Source organism: Musca autumnalis, unplaced genomic scaffold (assembly GCF_047663935.1).
Source record: "Musca autumnalis isolate F117 unplaced genomic scaffold, ASM4766393v1 scaffold_1, whole genome shotgun sequence".
Taxonomy (NCBI): Eukaryota; Metazoa; Arthropoda; class Insecta; order Diptera; family Muscidae; genus Musca; species Musca autumnalis.
This window is the reverse complement of record NW_027411644.1, coordinates 268,175,423-268,190,973: the sequence shown is the minus strand read 5'-3', so window position 1 is coordinate 268,190,973 and position 15,551 is coordinate 268,175,423. Positions and strand designations below refer to the sequence as shown.

At 34.8% G+C, this 15,551-nt stretch overlaps 1 protein-coding gene across 1 annotated transcript in view; it reads left to right on the top strand.

Moving 5' to 3' along the window:
* Positions 1 to 15,551, top strand: part of LOC141389530 (uncharacterized) — a 1,388,168-nt gene that overhangs the window by 1,288,272 nt on the left and 84,345 nt on the right. The window lies entirely within an intron of this gene.

The window sequence follows — 15,551 nt, the reverse complement described above, 5'->3', positions numbered from 1 at the left end:
TTTCTTCTTGGCCTTAACTGTTTACAAATTTCTTTCCGGGACTCTCTTTTCGCTTTTCGTTTGCTCTCAAGATCATCATCTTTTGTATATAGCTATTATTAACAGATCGGTCCCTAAGCTTTTGCTTTTGGTAACACATTGCAGAGTAGTCCAACAACAACAACAGCTACAGGAGTAACTTAAATGACTACAAAATGCGTTGGCGCTTTGACTGGTAATTTATGTAAGTGACGGCGAGTGTGATGTGTAAGTCGTACATTTTTTGTTTATTTTTCTTGTCTTTTTTATTTTTAGTTCGCACAATGGGGAATTTGTGTATTTTTAATAATATAAATGTTTATAGCAATTTTGCAATTGGAATTTATAAGAGATTTCGTAGTGTTGAAAATATTTAAAATCGTATTTGTTGCAACATTGTTTTGAATCCATTTGAATTGGTCTATTTTTAAACTTTTAACTAATTTTATGCATATATGTATGTATATAATTTTATATTTATTTCGTGGAATTATACCATAATATTTAATTAGTCATCAGCATAAGTTAAATGCACGGTGTTACAGAATATTTAGTGATAAACAAACTAATGCACATCGTTTGTCTTTGTGCATTTGTGTGTAAAATGCAAAAGGAGACGAGATAGACCTATAGTTCTTCCTAGGGAAGTGCAATGAATCACTTTCTGAGTTGATTTATGCATGTCTGTCCGTCCGTTCGCAATATGTCGCATTTATTGTCCGATTCAGCTGAAAATTGGGGAATATAATTTTTTCGGCCAATTTCATGACCCAAATTTCAATAAAATTAGGAATTTGTGATGGAATTTGATCTAGAAAAAAGTTTGTTAAATTATATTGAAATCGGTTCAGATTTGGATATAGTCAATTTTGATGTAATTTGGAATGTGTGAGGAATTTGATCTAGAAACAAGTGAGCCAAGGCTATAGTCGGGACGGGGCCCACTATAAGATATCCTACACCACTACCCCTGTGCATAAGCTATTGAGTGGTAAAATTCAAAATATTAAAATTGGGATAGTTTAGCGCCTTTCGCAATAACTCTGATATTTTAGCATTAATGCCACATTTTGTGTTACTAAAGCTCAGAATGTCTTCATTAATAAAGGTAAATTTTGTTGAAACGCATTCAAGTACATCAGTACAACTTAAATAAAAAAATAGAAAAGTGGGATTAACGCCAACCTATCTTGCATCTTTATAAATATGATCTTTTCTTTTTTTCCATTGACAGGCTTTGTCGTTGGAATACCCCTAGCAGAAGCAAAGATATACGCATAAGAGTTAAACTTTGATTTTTTTCACATACGTTTTTTGCGCATTCCGATCCCTGAATATTATTAGACCATCATCAAACTCAATGGGCGTCTTTCTCTCTGGTACCTCCATTCGCGACTATCCGATCAAACGTGTGACCTCTAGTTGGATTACAAAAAATGGGATGCATTACTGGCTATTGCGATTTCCCCGTTCTTTGACCACCTACGACAACCTACTTTGAATCAATGTAAAGGCTATCTTTTTTTCCTCCATTGACAGGCTTTACCATTGGAATGCCCCTGCTAAAAGCCAAGATATTCGCAAAAATAATAAAACTTTGAATTTTCTCCACACACTTTTTTGCCCATTCCGACCCGTGAATATTGTCCGATCATCACCAACATCAATAGGCTTCTTTCTCTGTGAGATCCCCATCAACCCCCAAAATTTCGTGAGGATCCGATCAAAATTCCGACCTGATTGCACAAAAAATGGAAAGAGGGATGCATTACCGGCTATTGCGATATCTCTGTTGTTTGGCCACCTACGGTAACCTACTTTACATCGTTGTAAAGGTAATATTTTCTTCTTTGCTTTCCAGGTTTTGCTTTCTTACAGAAGCAGAGATATTCACTTTGAAATAAAACGTTGACCTTTTCTCCAAATAAGTTTTTTTTTATACATTCCGACACCTAAATAATATCCGACCATTACCAAAATCAGTAGGTTTTTTCTTCTGTAGGACCCCCATTAACCCCCAAAATTTCGTGACGATCCAATAAAAATTGCGATCTGTAGCGTGATTACAAAAATGGAAAACCGGGATGTATTACCGACTATTGCGATATCTCCGTTATTTGGCCACCTAGGCCAACCTACTTCGCATCATTGTAAAGATGGGATTTTTTTACTTTCATCAAACTGAACAATTAGTTTCCTTTCGTTTATGAAGAAGACTAAATGCCAATGAAAACTAAGTACCAAACTTCAGCCATTTCGGTGGAATACTGGGGCCACAACCTTTAAAGTACCGAAAATCGGGTGGTACACTTCTATGGGGGCAATATGAAGGCGTGGACCTATACCTTCAAACTTCAGGTGGAAAGTGTTGCACGCCAACCAAGACTAAGTACCAAATTTCAGCCATTTCGGTGGAATATTTAGGCCACAACCTTTTCAAAATAACGAAAACTGGAATGTGCCGTTCTATGGGGGCTACATGAAGGCGTTGACCTATACCGACATATTTAGAGGGGAAAGTTGGATATCCCAATGAAGACTATATATCAAATTTTAGCCATTTCGATGGGTTATTGTGGCCATAACCCACAAAATACCGAAAATTAGGAGGTACCGTTCTAAGGGGGCTATATCAAGGCATTGACCTATACGAACATATTTAGAGGGAAAATTTGGATACCCCCATCGAAGACTAAATACCAAATTTCAGCCATTTCGATGGATTATTTGTTGAAAATGCCATGCCATGCTTGTCATGTTGGTTGTGAAGCCAACATAAAAATGCTGTTATTATTATGAAACACTTAAACATGACACCGACGACATGTTTCTGAATTACAACGAAGGCAACATAACATTACAGCGAAAACCAAACATATAACCGTGGCAGTGTTTGTCAATCAAAATATTGGTGGCGTTTTTACTGGGATAGTTGTTGTAATTTCCTTTTTTTAAATAGTCTGTATAATCCCATTGCTGTTATTTAAATATGTTAAAATAACGAAATTAGAGAAGACTATAGTTTCGATCCTCGCCTCTGGATCTCATTTGCCCTTGTTTCTTGTTTTTGGATATTCTCCACTGAAGTTATTTTCCAATCACTTCATTAACAAAAAACTTCTTATACCCAAACATCAGTCGTCGACTCGAAATATAAGAGTGGCCAAAGAAGAAGCAGGCGATACAGTCGGTGCCTTCACCCAATTTGAACTTCTATATCTCAAAAATGGTAGAACTTAAAAATTTTCACATCTACAACCTATTTTTTTCTCATTTCGATAAGTATTGCGGTTTCCAAGCAAAATCCGCCAAAAATTTTTCAGTAGTAAGTACAAAAAAAAAAAAAACAAGTAAAAAAGTATCAGTCAGCTTTGCCGGCAGAGATATACCCTCAACCTGTGTATATTGAAACAGTTTTTTCCCAAAAACGTATGTCTTTAAGGGGGTTTCAAAAATGTTGGCTGTATGAACCGACAAAATGTTCATTAGGATTAAAGATCAAAAGTTTTGCGGATGGATTGACATTGACCATTATGGAAGTGGATCTCCAGCCATTATATATGGTGCCATAGGGGGTTTTTGCACCCTTCGGGCTGTTTGCTGAAGAAGTATGGACTTGCCCCTGAAAAAATTTTTACCATCTTAATTGAGGCAGCGAATGCAAGTTGCTTCAACAAAAATCAAAGTGATTCGATTGCAGGTCTTATATGAACTTGTCCGAAATTATGTGTGGGAGGTACCGGATGGAGTGGACAAATATAGTACATATTTAAACCTGATCTATATGTGGTAGATATATTAGGATGTGTAAGCTATGGACCAATTCGGCCACTCCCTTCAAGAGTTACGGTACAAATAATTTTTCCGAACATTTTTGAACTTTTGTGGGGGAGGTACCTGATGGAGTGGACCGATATGGCTCATCTTCGAACTTCAACTATGTTTAGACAAAATATTACTAAGACCAAATTTTGGACCGAATCGGCAGATCCGTTCGAGAGTTATCTTGCGCTGCAACCACTTCACACGGTGTCATAGGGTTTTTTTTTGCAACTTTCAGGCTATTTTCTCAGGAAGTGTGGACTTGCCCCTGATGAAGCTTGTACCGTCGTATGGGGGCAGTGAATACAAGTTGCTGAAACAAAAACCAAAGCGATTCGAGAGCAGGTCCTAAACTGAACTTATCCCAAATTTTGTGTGGCAGGTACCCTAAAGAGTCGACCGATTGGGTCCATATTGGAACCTCAGCTAAGTCTGGTAGACATTTCACGATTTGCAAAGTTTGGACCAAATCGGTTACTCCCTTCAAGAGTTATCGTACGCACAAAATGTCAGAACATTTTTGAACTTTTGTGGGGGAGGTACCGGAAGGAGTGGACCGATATAATCCATCTTCGAACTTAAACTATGTTTGGACAATATTACGAAAGCCAAATTTTGGATCGAATCGGTTGATCCGTTCGAGAGTTATCGTGCGCTCCAGCCAGCCATACAGACAGACGTACGGACATTGCTCAATAGACTCCAAATTGTCTGAAACACATTTCGTCAAAACATACTTGGGGTCTAAAACCACTATTTCGAAAGTGTATATACCCTCGTTAGCATGAATGCTGAGGGTATAAAAAACAAATAAAAAATAATTAATTTAAAAAATTATGTTATGTGTTTTATTTATAGACTAGAAAATAACTTTTATCTTAGCATCAATAAGTAAATTCTTCTTCTCTCTCTCTCAAAAAAAAAAAACAAAAAAAATTCGATTGCATTTAAATAAAAAAATTGTGACAAAATTAAATGGAAATAAACGACAAGCGTTTTACTTGAGAAGTCCCATCATGATGAAGAATATACTTAATGGGATAAGAAAAAAAATATGTTGTATCTTTTTAATCATTTATTATCTGGTTTATTCCCAGCCAGCATTTTTTGAAATTTTTAATCAAATTCGAGTTTTTTTGATCCGACTGCACGATTAAAAAGCTGGTATATGAGCTCATTTTCTGATCATAAATGACTCCTTTGTCTGGAGGAAAACGTAACCCTAGGCGAATCTTCTAAACAAATCACAAATGAGTCTTCCTCTGCATTAGTTTCGAGTCATTTTTGCCCATTTTCTGATGGTATATAAAGTCTTTTTCGAGTCGTATTTTAATCATTTATTGGTGATTTGTTGATTAATTTGGGATTCTTTTTCGAGTCTTTTTTGAGTCATGTTTATTATCGTTTATGAGTCTTTAGGGAGTCATTTATGAGTCTTTTTATTAGACGAAAGCATTAACCCTACGGTCAATAACCAATAACCAGGTACATTTGTACCCATTTAAAAATAACGATATAAATCGTTGAAAAATGAGATAATGATGCCATGTGAAGAAAATTGCTAGAAAAATCACTTGAAATGGTATTTCTTCAAAAATCGCCTATTATTTGATTTATCTTTGGAGTGGACATTAATCTATATATATAAAAGAGCTTAGTGATGAGTGAGTGAGTGAGTGAGTGAGTGAGTGAGTGAGTGAGTGAGTGAGTGACTGACATATCATCGCCCAGACGAAACCGCTGAAGCTAGAAAGCTGAAATTTTGACTGTGGGTTGCTGTCGGTGTGTAGGGGTGAGATAAGGCTGGGTTTTTGGAAATTCGACCTAGAAGGGTACGAAAAGTACGAAAAGGTACTAAATATGGTACCCTTTGTATTAGGCAAACGGGAAGAGCTAGAATTCTGAAATTTGGAATGGGGGTAACTGATGGAGAGTTAGAAAGATGTACCAAAGAGTTTTTGGAAATTCGACCTATAAGTGTACGAAAAGTTACTAAATTTGGTACCAATTGTATATTTTGAGCGGATATAGCTACAATGTTCATATTTGGTATGGAAATCAAGGTTGGAAAGTGGTGTTAATAAAAGGAAATGATTTTGGAAGTTCGTACTTATGTGTACGAGTAGTACTAAATGGTACTAAATTTGGTACAATTTGGATTTGGGTGAACGGATAGAGCTGAAAACCTGAAATTTGGAATTTAGATTACCGTTGAAGCGTACGATTGAGATATGGGTGTACTTTTGGAAATTCATACTTATGTGTACGAAAAGTACTAAATGGTACCAAATTTGGTACAATTTGGATTTAGATAGACATGGAAACCTGAAATTTGGAATTAAGATTACTGATGGAGTGAAGGATTGAGGTAGTTTTGGAAATTCTTACTTATGGGTACGAAAAGTAGTAAACGGTACTAAATTTGGTACAAATTGGATTTGGGTGAACGAATAGAGCTGGAATCCTGAAATTTGGAATTTAATTACTTTTGGAGTGTAGGATTGATTTAGTTTTGGAAATTTATGCTTATGGATACGGAAAGTACTAAATGGTACTAAATTTGGTACAATTAAATTTAGTTCAACGGATCGAGTTGGAATCCTGAAATTTCGAATTAAGGTTACTGATGGAGTGTAGAATTGAGGTAGTTTTGGAAATTCATACTTATGGGAACGGAAAGTACTAAAGGCACTAAATTTGGTACAATTTATATTTGGGTGAACGGATAGAGTTGGAATCCTGAAATTTCGAATTAAGGTTACTGTTGGAGTGTAGGATTGAGGCAGTTTTGGAAATTCGTACTTATGGGTACGAAACGTACTAAATTTGGTACAATTTGGATGTGAGTGAACGCATAGAGATGGAAAACTGAAATTTGGAATAATTATAATCTATATATATAAAAGAGCTTAGTGAGTGAGTGAGTGACTGAGTGACTGACATATCATCGCCCAGACGAAACCGCTGAAGCTAGAAAGCTGAAATTTTGACTGTGGGTTGCTGTCGGTGTGTAGGGGTGAGATAAGGCTGGGTTTTTGGAAATTCCACCTAGAAGGGTACGAAAAGTACTAAAAGGTACTAAATATGGTACCCTTTGTATTAGGCAAACGGGAAGAGCTAGAATTCTGAAATTTGGAATGAGGGTAACTGATGGAGATTTAGAAAGATGTACCAAAGGGTTTTTGGAAATTCGACTTATAAGTGTACGAAAAGTTACTAAATTTGGTACCAATTGTATATTTTGAGCGGATATAGCTACAATCTTCATATTTGGTATGGCAATTAAGGTTGGGAAGTGGTGTTGATATAAGGAAATGATTGTGGAAGTTCGTACTTATGTGTACGAGTAGTACTAAATGGTACTAAATTTGGTACAATTTGGATTTGGGTGAACGGATAGAGCTGAAAACCTGAAATTTGAAATTTAGATTACCGTTGAAGTGTACGATTGAGTATGGGGGTAGTTTTGTAAATTCGTACTTATGTGTACGAAAAGTACTAAATGGTACCAAATTTGGTACAATTTGGATTTAGATAGACATGGAAACCTGAAATTTGGAATTAAGATTACTGGTGGAGTGAAGGATTGAGGTAGTTTTGAAATTCTTACTTATGGGTACGAAAAGTAGTAAACGGTACTAAATTTGGTACAAATGGGATTTGGTTGAACGGATAAAGCTGGAATCCTGAAATTTGGAATTTAATTACTTTTGGAGTGTAGGATTGAGTTAGTCTTGGAAATTCGTACTTATGGGTACGGAAAGTACTAAATGGTACTAAATTTGGTACAATTTAAATTTAGTTGAACGGATAGAGTTGGAATCCTGAAATTTCGAATTAAGATTAGTGATAGAGTGTATGGTTGAGGTAGTTATGGAAATTCATACTTATGAGTACGGAAAGTACTAAATGTACTAAATTTGGTACAATTTATATTTGGGTGAACGGATAAAGTTGGAATCCTGAAATTTCGATTTAAGGTTACTGTTGGAGTGTAGGATTGAGGAAGTTTTGGAAATTCGTACTTATGGGTACGAAAAGTACTAAATTTGGTACAATTTGGATTTGGGGGAACGAATAGAGCTGGGATCCTGAAATTTGGAATTAAGATTACTGTTGGACTTAGTCTTGGAAATTTGTACTTATGGGTACGGAAAGTACTAAATGGTACTTAATTTGGTACAATTTAAATTTAGGTGGACGGAAAGAGCTGTAATCCTGAAATTTAGAATTAAGATTACTTATGGAGTGTAGGATTGAGGTAGTTTCGGAAATTCGTACTTATGGATACGGAAAGTACTAAATAGTACTAAATTTGGTACAATTTATATTTGGGTGAACGGGTACAGCTAGAATCCTGAAATTTTGAGTTAAGGTTACTGTTGGAGTGTAGGACTGAAGAAGTTTTGGAAATTCGTACTTATGGGTACGATAAATACTAAATTTGGTTCAATTTGGATTTTGAGGAACGAATAGAGCTGGAATCCTGAAATTTGGAATTAAGGATACTGTTGGAAACGGAAAGTACTAAGTTTGGTACATTTGGGATTTGGGTGAACAGATAGAGGTGGAATCCTGAAATTTATGATAAAGTTTACTTATGGAGTGTAGGATTGAGGTAGTTTTTGTAGGATTGAGGTAGTTTGGTAGTTTTGAATTTGGGGAACGAATAGAGCTGGAATCCTGAAATTTCGAGTTAAGGTTACTGTTGGAGTGTGGGATTGAGGAAGTTTTGGAAATTCGTATTTATGGGTACGAAAAGTAATAAATGGTACTAAATTTGGTACAATTTAGATTTGGGAGGACGGATAGAGGTGGAATCCTGAAACTCGCAATTACTGTTGGAGATAGTTATTGAAATTAGTGCTTGAAAATTACAAAATTGCAATAAATTTAATATTGGGCTAAAGAATAGAAGTGAAATTCTGATATATTATTGATTTGTCAGGTTAATTGTTAGAGGTGGTCGTACAATAAGTGTACTAGAAGTATTAAATAATACTAAATATTGAAACACTGGCATTGGGTGAATCGATAATTGAAATTTGTTATGATGATAACTATTGAGATTGGATCAGAATGTTTATTTAAATCCGCCTTTAAATGTATGAAAGGTTTCTACATGTAATACCATTGACATTGGGTGAACAAGTAGAGCTAAAACTGTAACATTTGAGCTAAGGTCCTGGATTTTAAAAATTGTACTGAATAACACGAATTCGGTTTCTAAATAATGTACTGAAATCAAGAAGTCAAACGTACCTATTCAACAAAATTGTTTTTACCATTGTTGTCTATTCTAAACGTTATAGTAAGTTCACTTGAAAAGGTAGATCTATGCGGCTAATGTTTTATAAGAAGGTTTTTACATCCTGAGAAAAAAAGGCCTAAAATAAAATGTCTCAAAAATTAACTGTTATATAGGGTAACATCTTCTGTAGTGCGATTCTCTAACACATTTTTTGAGTTACCGACAAAAATCGGTAAATTAGAACGCAAAATTATGAATGAAAAGTTCAAATAAAAGTTGACAACACTTGTACTATCGGTACAACTTTACGACTGCTTTTTATTCATCGCTAACTTACCGAAAAATATCGGTAATAACCGAAATTATAAGCATTTTAATCTTACCGACAATTGTCGGTAACTCTAAAAATGTATTAGAGAATCGAACTACTGAATAATGGTTTTCTACATTTGATATCACAAATTCCAAAAATCGGTTGGAAAATGTGGATAAAATTTTAAAATACCCATACCGTTCTAATAAAACATGGACTGAAATTTAAAATGTAGGCCGCTGTTGAAGTGTAGAGGTTTTTTTTAAATTCGAACAAAACGTGTACGAGCAGTACTTGAAAGAAATCAAAATTTTCTGTTTTCTCCATATTAAATATTGTTTATTTGTATATTATTCCTTTACCGCTTACGAAGTAGCGGGCATTTTGCTAGTTTTTATATAAAACTTAAGATGAAAATAAATTAAGGTGTTTTCCCATCTTTCTACAATTTTTTGTGGCCCTACGCACCATAGGACCTTCGCGGTGGACCAAAAATGTCAGCAACCGCCACAGTTTTACAATTTTTGTTGAATGAGGTATCCGACGTAAGGTCCCAAATATATGTTTAAAGGGGATAGTTTTGCTTTTGAAGAACTAAAGGAAGACGATGTACACCATGTACACTAACACAATTGACATTAATAGAAATGTCAAGCGTTCCTCTTCACAGTATAGCTTACTTGCCCGGAATGTCTCTTCCAGGAATAAAGATAAAAGTTGTATATTAAAATTTTTCACAATTTTCACACAAAAGTTGTGGCCCATTTAATCATCTAAATATTATCCGATCGCCATCTCAAATTGGAAGCTTGTTCTTTGTCATATTATCTTACCTTATTTAAAATTTCGTGGCGATCGGACTATTATTCCGACTTATAGAGCGGCCTGGAGTTTGATTACAATTTATAATGGACAGACGGACACACACCTCAAAATCGCTTTATCTCGCCGAGATATGAAAATTGATATACCACATTGGGGGTCTCCGACGAGTATTTCGCGGTGTTACATGAATTTTTACCAAAACAAACTTATAATACCCTTTCCACATAGTTGTGTAGGGTATAATGAATCTAAACGCAGAGGAAATATATTTTTTATCGGAATACTTATAATGATTAGGCAAAAGACAACGTAAAAGATGTATGGTCTTCAAAATCTTACCCTCTATATCGGCCAACTATGGGTATAAACAGATTCTGTTCAATATTGCGGTTCATAAGGTTTGACGACGCTAATGCCCAAAACCAACGAATTATTGCCGATATGGCAGCAGATATAAGAGACATATGGGACATGCTGAAAAAAAATTGTTTTTGCATTACAAATCTAGTGAAAATCTCACAATTATTGTTTAGAGAAAACCAGAATGGAAGATACTAAAGCCAGGGAAATATGTGATTTGTGTGCAAAAGCCTTTTGCAGTAAAAATTCAAAAACACTAGGACATACTTCCTTTGTTCAAACACTTAATTTTTTGTGTATTCTGCACCTTTTTTCCTAAAAATTAAAACAAAAAAATAAATATATTACCACGCATAAAAATTTTATCCCCTGTTTTTACTACTGTTCAATCAAAAACAACATTTAGAATGTTGTGGAGAATAGCAGGTTAGAATTCTTGTTGTGAGTATCTAATTTTTAATCATTCGATATAAGAACAAGTAAGAACGGCGTTAAGTTCGGCCGGGCCGAACTTGTTATACCCTCCACCACAACTTGTATTGAAGTAAAATGGAATAACTAGTTTCTTTTCGTATATGAAGAAGACTTAATACTAAATTTCAGCAATTTCGGTAAAACAATGAGAAGCACCATTCTATTGGGGCTATTTCAAAACGTCGATCTATACCGACAAATTTCTGACGGAAAGTTTTTAGGCTCAAAGAAGACAAAATACCAAATTTCCTATATTTCGGTAAGAGAATGTGGCTAAAACTAAAAAATACCGAAAATCAAGAAGTAAGCTTCTATGGGGATATAGGAAGACGTGGACCTATACTGATAATACTCTTCTGGAATATTTTATAACTCTTGGAAGACGAAATAACGAATTTCAGCCATTTCGGTTGGATACTGACGTCACAACCTTCAATATTACGAAAATCCGGAGGTACCGTTCTATGGGGGCTATATCGAAACGTGGACCTATACCGACGAATTTTAGTCAGAAATGGGGAAATATGAAAGCGTGGACCTGCACAGACATATTTCTGGCGAACAGTTTTATATCACATTGATGGCTAAATACCAAATTTCAGCCATTGTGGTGAAATATTGAAGACACAACCTTCAAAATACGAAAAATAGGGAGGTACTTTTCCATGGGGGCTATATGAAGGTGTGGACCTATACCGACAAATTTAAAGGGGAACGTTTTATACCACCAACGTAGACTAAGTACCAAATTTCAGCCATTTCGGTGTGATAATGAAGCTAAAACCTCCAAAATACCGAAAATCGGGAGGTACCGTTCTATGGGGGCTATATGAAGGTGTGGGCCGATACCGACAAAATTCTGGGGGAAAGTTTTATACCCCTAAAGAAGACTACGTACCACATTTCAGCCATTTTGGTAGTATAATGAAGCTAAACCCTTCAAAATACCGAAAATCGGGAGGTACCGTTCTATGGGGGCTATATGAAGGTGTGGACCGATACCGACAAAATTCTGGGGGAAAGTTTTATTCCCCTAAAGAAGACTACGTACCAAATTTCAGAAATTTTGGTAGGATAATGAAGCTAAAACCTTAAAAATACCGAAAATCGGGAGGTACAGTTATATGGGGGCTATATGAAGGTGTGGACCGATACCGACAAAATTCTGGGGGAAAATTTTATACCCCTAAAGAAGACTACGTACCAAATTTCAGCCATTTTGGTAGGATAATGAAGCTAAAACCTTAAAAATACCGAAAATCGGGAGGTACCGTTCTATGGGGGCTATATCAAAACGTGGACCGATATATCCCATTTTCAATACCAACCATCCTGCAAGTAATAAAAACTTCTGTACCAAATTTTGACTCTCTATCTTTAAAATTGCGAGCTGTATCTTGATTTCAACAGACAGACAGACGGACGGACGGACGGACGGACGGACGGACGGACGGACAGACGGACATGGTCAAATCGACATAGAATTTTATGCTGATCAATAATATATATACTTTATAGGGTCTCCGACGAATATTTCGATGTGTTACAAACGGAATGACAAATTTAATTATACCCTCCATATGGTGGAGGGTATAATAATAAGCTGCTTTTACTACTCTCCAATCAATGACAACATTTATAGGTACTATGGGAGAGTAGAGGGTTATAACTGTTGTTTTGAGAAGTTTACTATAATTCAAAACAGTAGCGATTGCTGACATTTTTGTAGAAAGATGGGAAAACATCTTAATTTATTTTCACTTTTAGTTTCATATAAAAATTAGTGCCCATTCCAAAGATATAGACAAAATAATAGGCAAGTTTTTGAAGAAATACAATTCCAAGTGCTTTTTCCAGCTTTTTTTCTTCACATATGCATCAATTTAAATTTAAAATTATAGCTGGCATCCTTACAGACCAATCTGCAGAAAACCCCGCACAAATATCTAATTTTTTCAAAGAGTTATAGCGTTATTTTTAAATGGGTACAAATGTACCCGGTTATTGATCTATGTACTAAAAAAATGTAGGGGGCTCTAACATATCTATAAATAGGAAATATATAGTTTCTATACGTGACCCTGAGTAGAAACACCTCCTCTTCATTTGCTCCAAGTTTCATATACATATCTCTATTATTAAAGATTTGACAGCAATTTTACATTTGTACCCAGACACCCTGTTATTGACCGTAGGGTTAAAATAATTTTCTTTTTATTCTTTTTGCTTATTTTTTGTTCCTTTCTTATGTTGTGTCGTTTCTGCTTTGCTATGACTTTTAATTAACCCTGCTTATGTTCCGCGGTGGTTAACATACTGCATCTTCATTTTACTTGGCAAAACCTGAACATGTGTTGTGTTTGTCTATACTCCTAATATTATTTACATTTATATCAACGTTTTGTAGAAAGTGTATATGAGAATTATTTTCAACGAACCGAAAATAAAACAAAACAATCAGTATTTAATCACCTATCTGTTCAAAATATGATCAGAAGATACATAATTATAATCACTTTTCAAACACCTGCATTTTTGATCAATCTTCTGATGATCAAAATGTGACAATAAATAACAAAAAATAGTCACATTTTAAGCGCCTCAATGATTTATTTGTGATTGCAACAGATTTGTTGTCGTATTTTAAATTGAACTCTTTTTAAACATTACAGGGAGTCACTTTCGAGTCCCTTTCTGATCATTTTTTGATCATCAAAAGGACTCTAAAAAGACTCCTCAATGTGATTTTTGAAAAAACAATCTTCCAAATGCTAGAGTTGGGAAATCTAGTTCCCGGAGTGGATCGATCTTTCTAGTTCCTCTTTCCAAAAGGAACTAGTTCCTTAATATAGTTCCATAGTTCCAAATAGTTCCGAGAGCGATAAAGTTCAATGAATCTTACTCTTTTATCGTTCTTTCTATTTCTTTCGTTCAAAATAGTTCCCAGACTGGTATTGTTCAATGAAACTTTCGCTTTCGTCGTTCTTTTTGTTTCCTTCGTTCCAAATAGTTCCGAGAGTGAAGTAGTTTAACGAATCTTTTCTTTGTTTTAATGGTGGATGAATTGACATAAAAATAAATAAATTGATGCGATGCAACGAGGATATGATAAACGTTTATTAAATAACTAGCAAAATGCCCGCTACTTCGTATGCGGAAAGGAAATAATATACAAATAAACAATATTTCATATGAAAATGGTGGACACTGAAAATTTTAATGTACTAATACCTATTTTAATTGATATTTAATTTCTTTTAAGTACTGTTCATATACCTTATGTTCGAATTTACAAAAAATACCCATTTTAAATTCCTCCCATGTTTTTTTAGAACGGTACGGGTATTTTGAAGATTTTATTCACATTTTCCAACCGAAGTATCTGTAATTTCGGCATTTATGATATCAACATGTAGAAAATCTATAGTCAAAAAATGTTACTTAATGCGCACGCTTAGTTTGACATGGCCCCTATATATAACTGTTATTTTTACACATTTTAATTTACAGGGGATAACAACCTTATTGTACAACAATAGTCGCAGAGTTATACGTTTTCAAATGTACTTTTTAAAACGTTCAGAATAAACGTTCAAAAGATACGTTTAACTGTTTGATTTCAGTGTAAAATTTAGAAACCACATTCACGTTAACCTGAAAGCATTACATGAAAACGATACAATTTTAAAACTCCATGGTATTACATGCAGAAACATTGCATACATTCGAAAGACGGATGTTTAAAGACATTCTCAATACCAGTGCTTCAATATTTGGTACTATTTAATATTTCTAGTACACTTAATATTCTAACACCTCTAACAGTGAAACTGACAACTTCTCCTTAGCCCAATACCAAATTTATTGCACTTTTTTACTTTGCGCACACTATAAAATTCCAGCATCACCCAACAGCAAATTTGGTACTATTTTGTATTTTTTGTATTTCCAATACCAACTCAATAATTCAGTCCTTAGCGACCTCCATACCTAATTTCAGAAATTGTATGCATTTCAAAAACTCATTATCCGAACACCAACAAACAACCAAATTTAGTACTTATAATAGGTACATGTTTCACAAATAACATCGCGATATCCCAACCGCCATACTTATTTACAATTTCATCTGAACAATTTTAACCAAATTTTGTGGCGTTTAGTAATTTTCGTTAACTTATCTCAACCCTACACACCAACAGCGTCTATAATACCAAATTTAAGAATTCCACCGCTATTGGTATACCATTTAATACTTTTCTTACGAAAGTTCGAATTTCAATAACTATCTCAATCCTCCACTCCAAATTGTACCATATTGTACCCATATCCAAATGATATCAATTTTAGTACCAAAATTCTTTTTGTTCACATAAGAACGAATTTCCGAAATCTGTCTCAATCCTCCACGCAAAAGTAATCATAATTCCATATGTCACGATACTTTTCGTACAAGTAAGTACGAATTTCCAAAACTACCTCAATCCT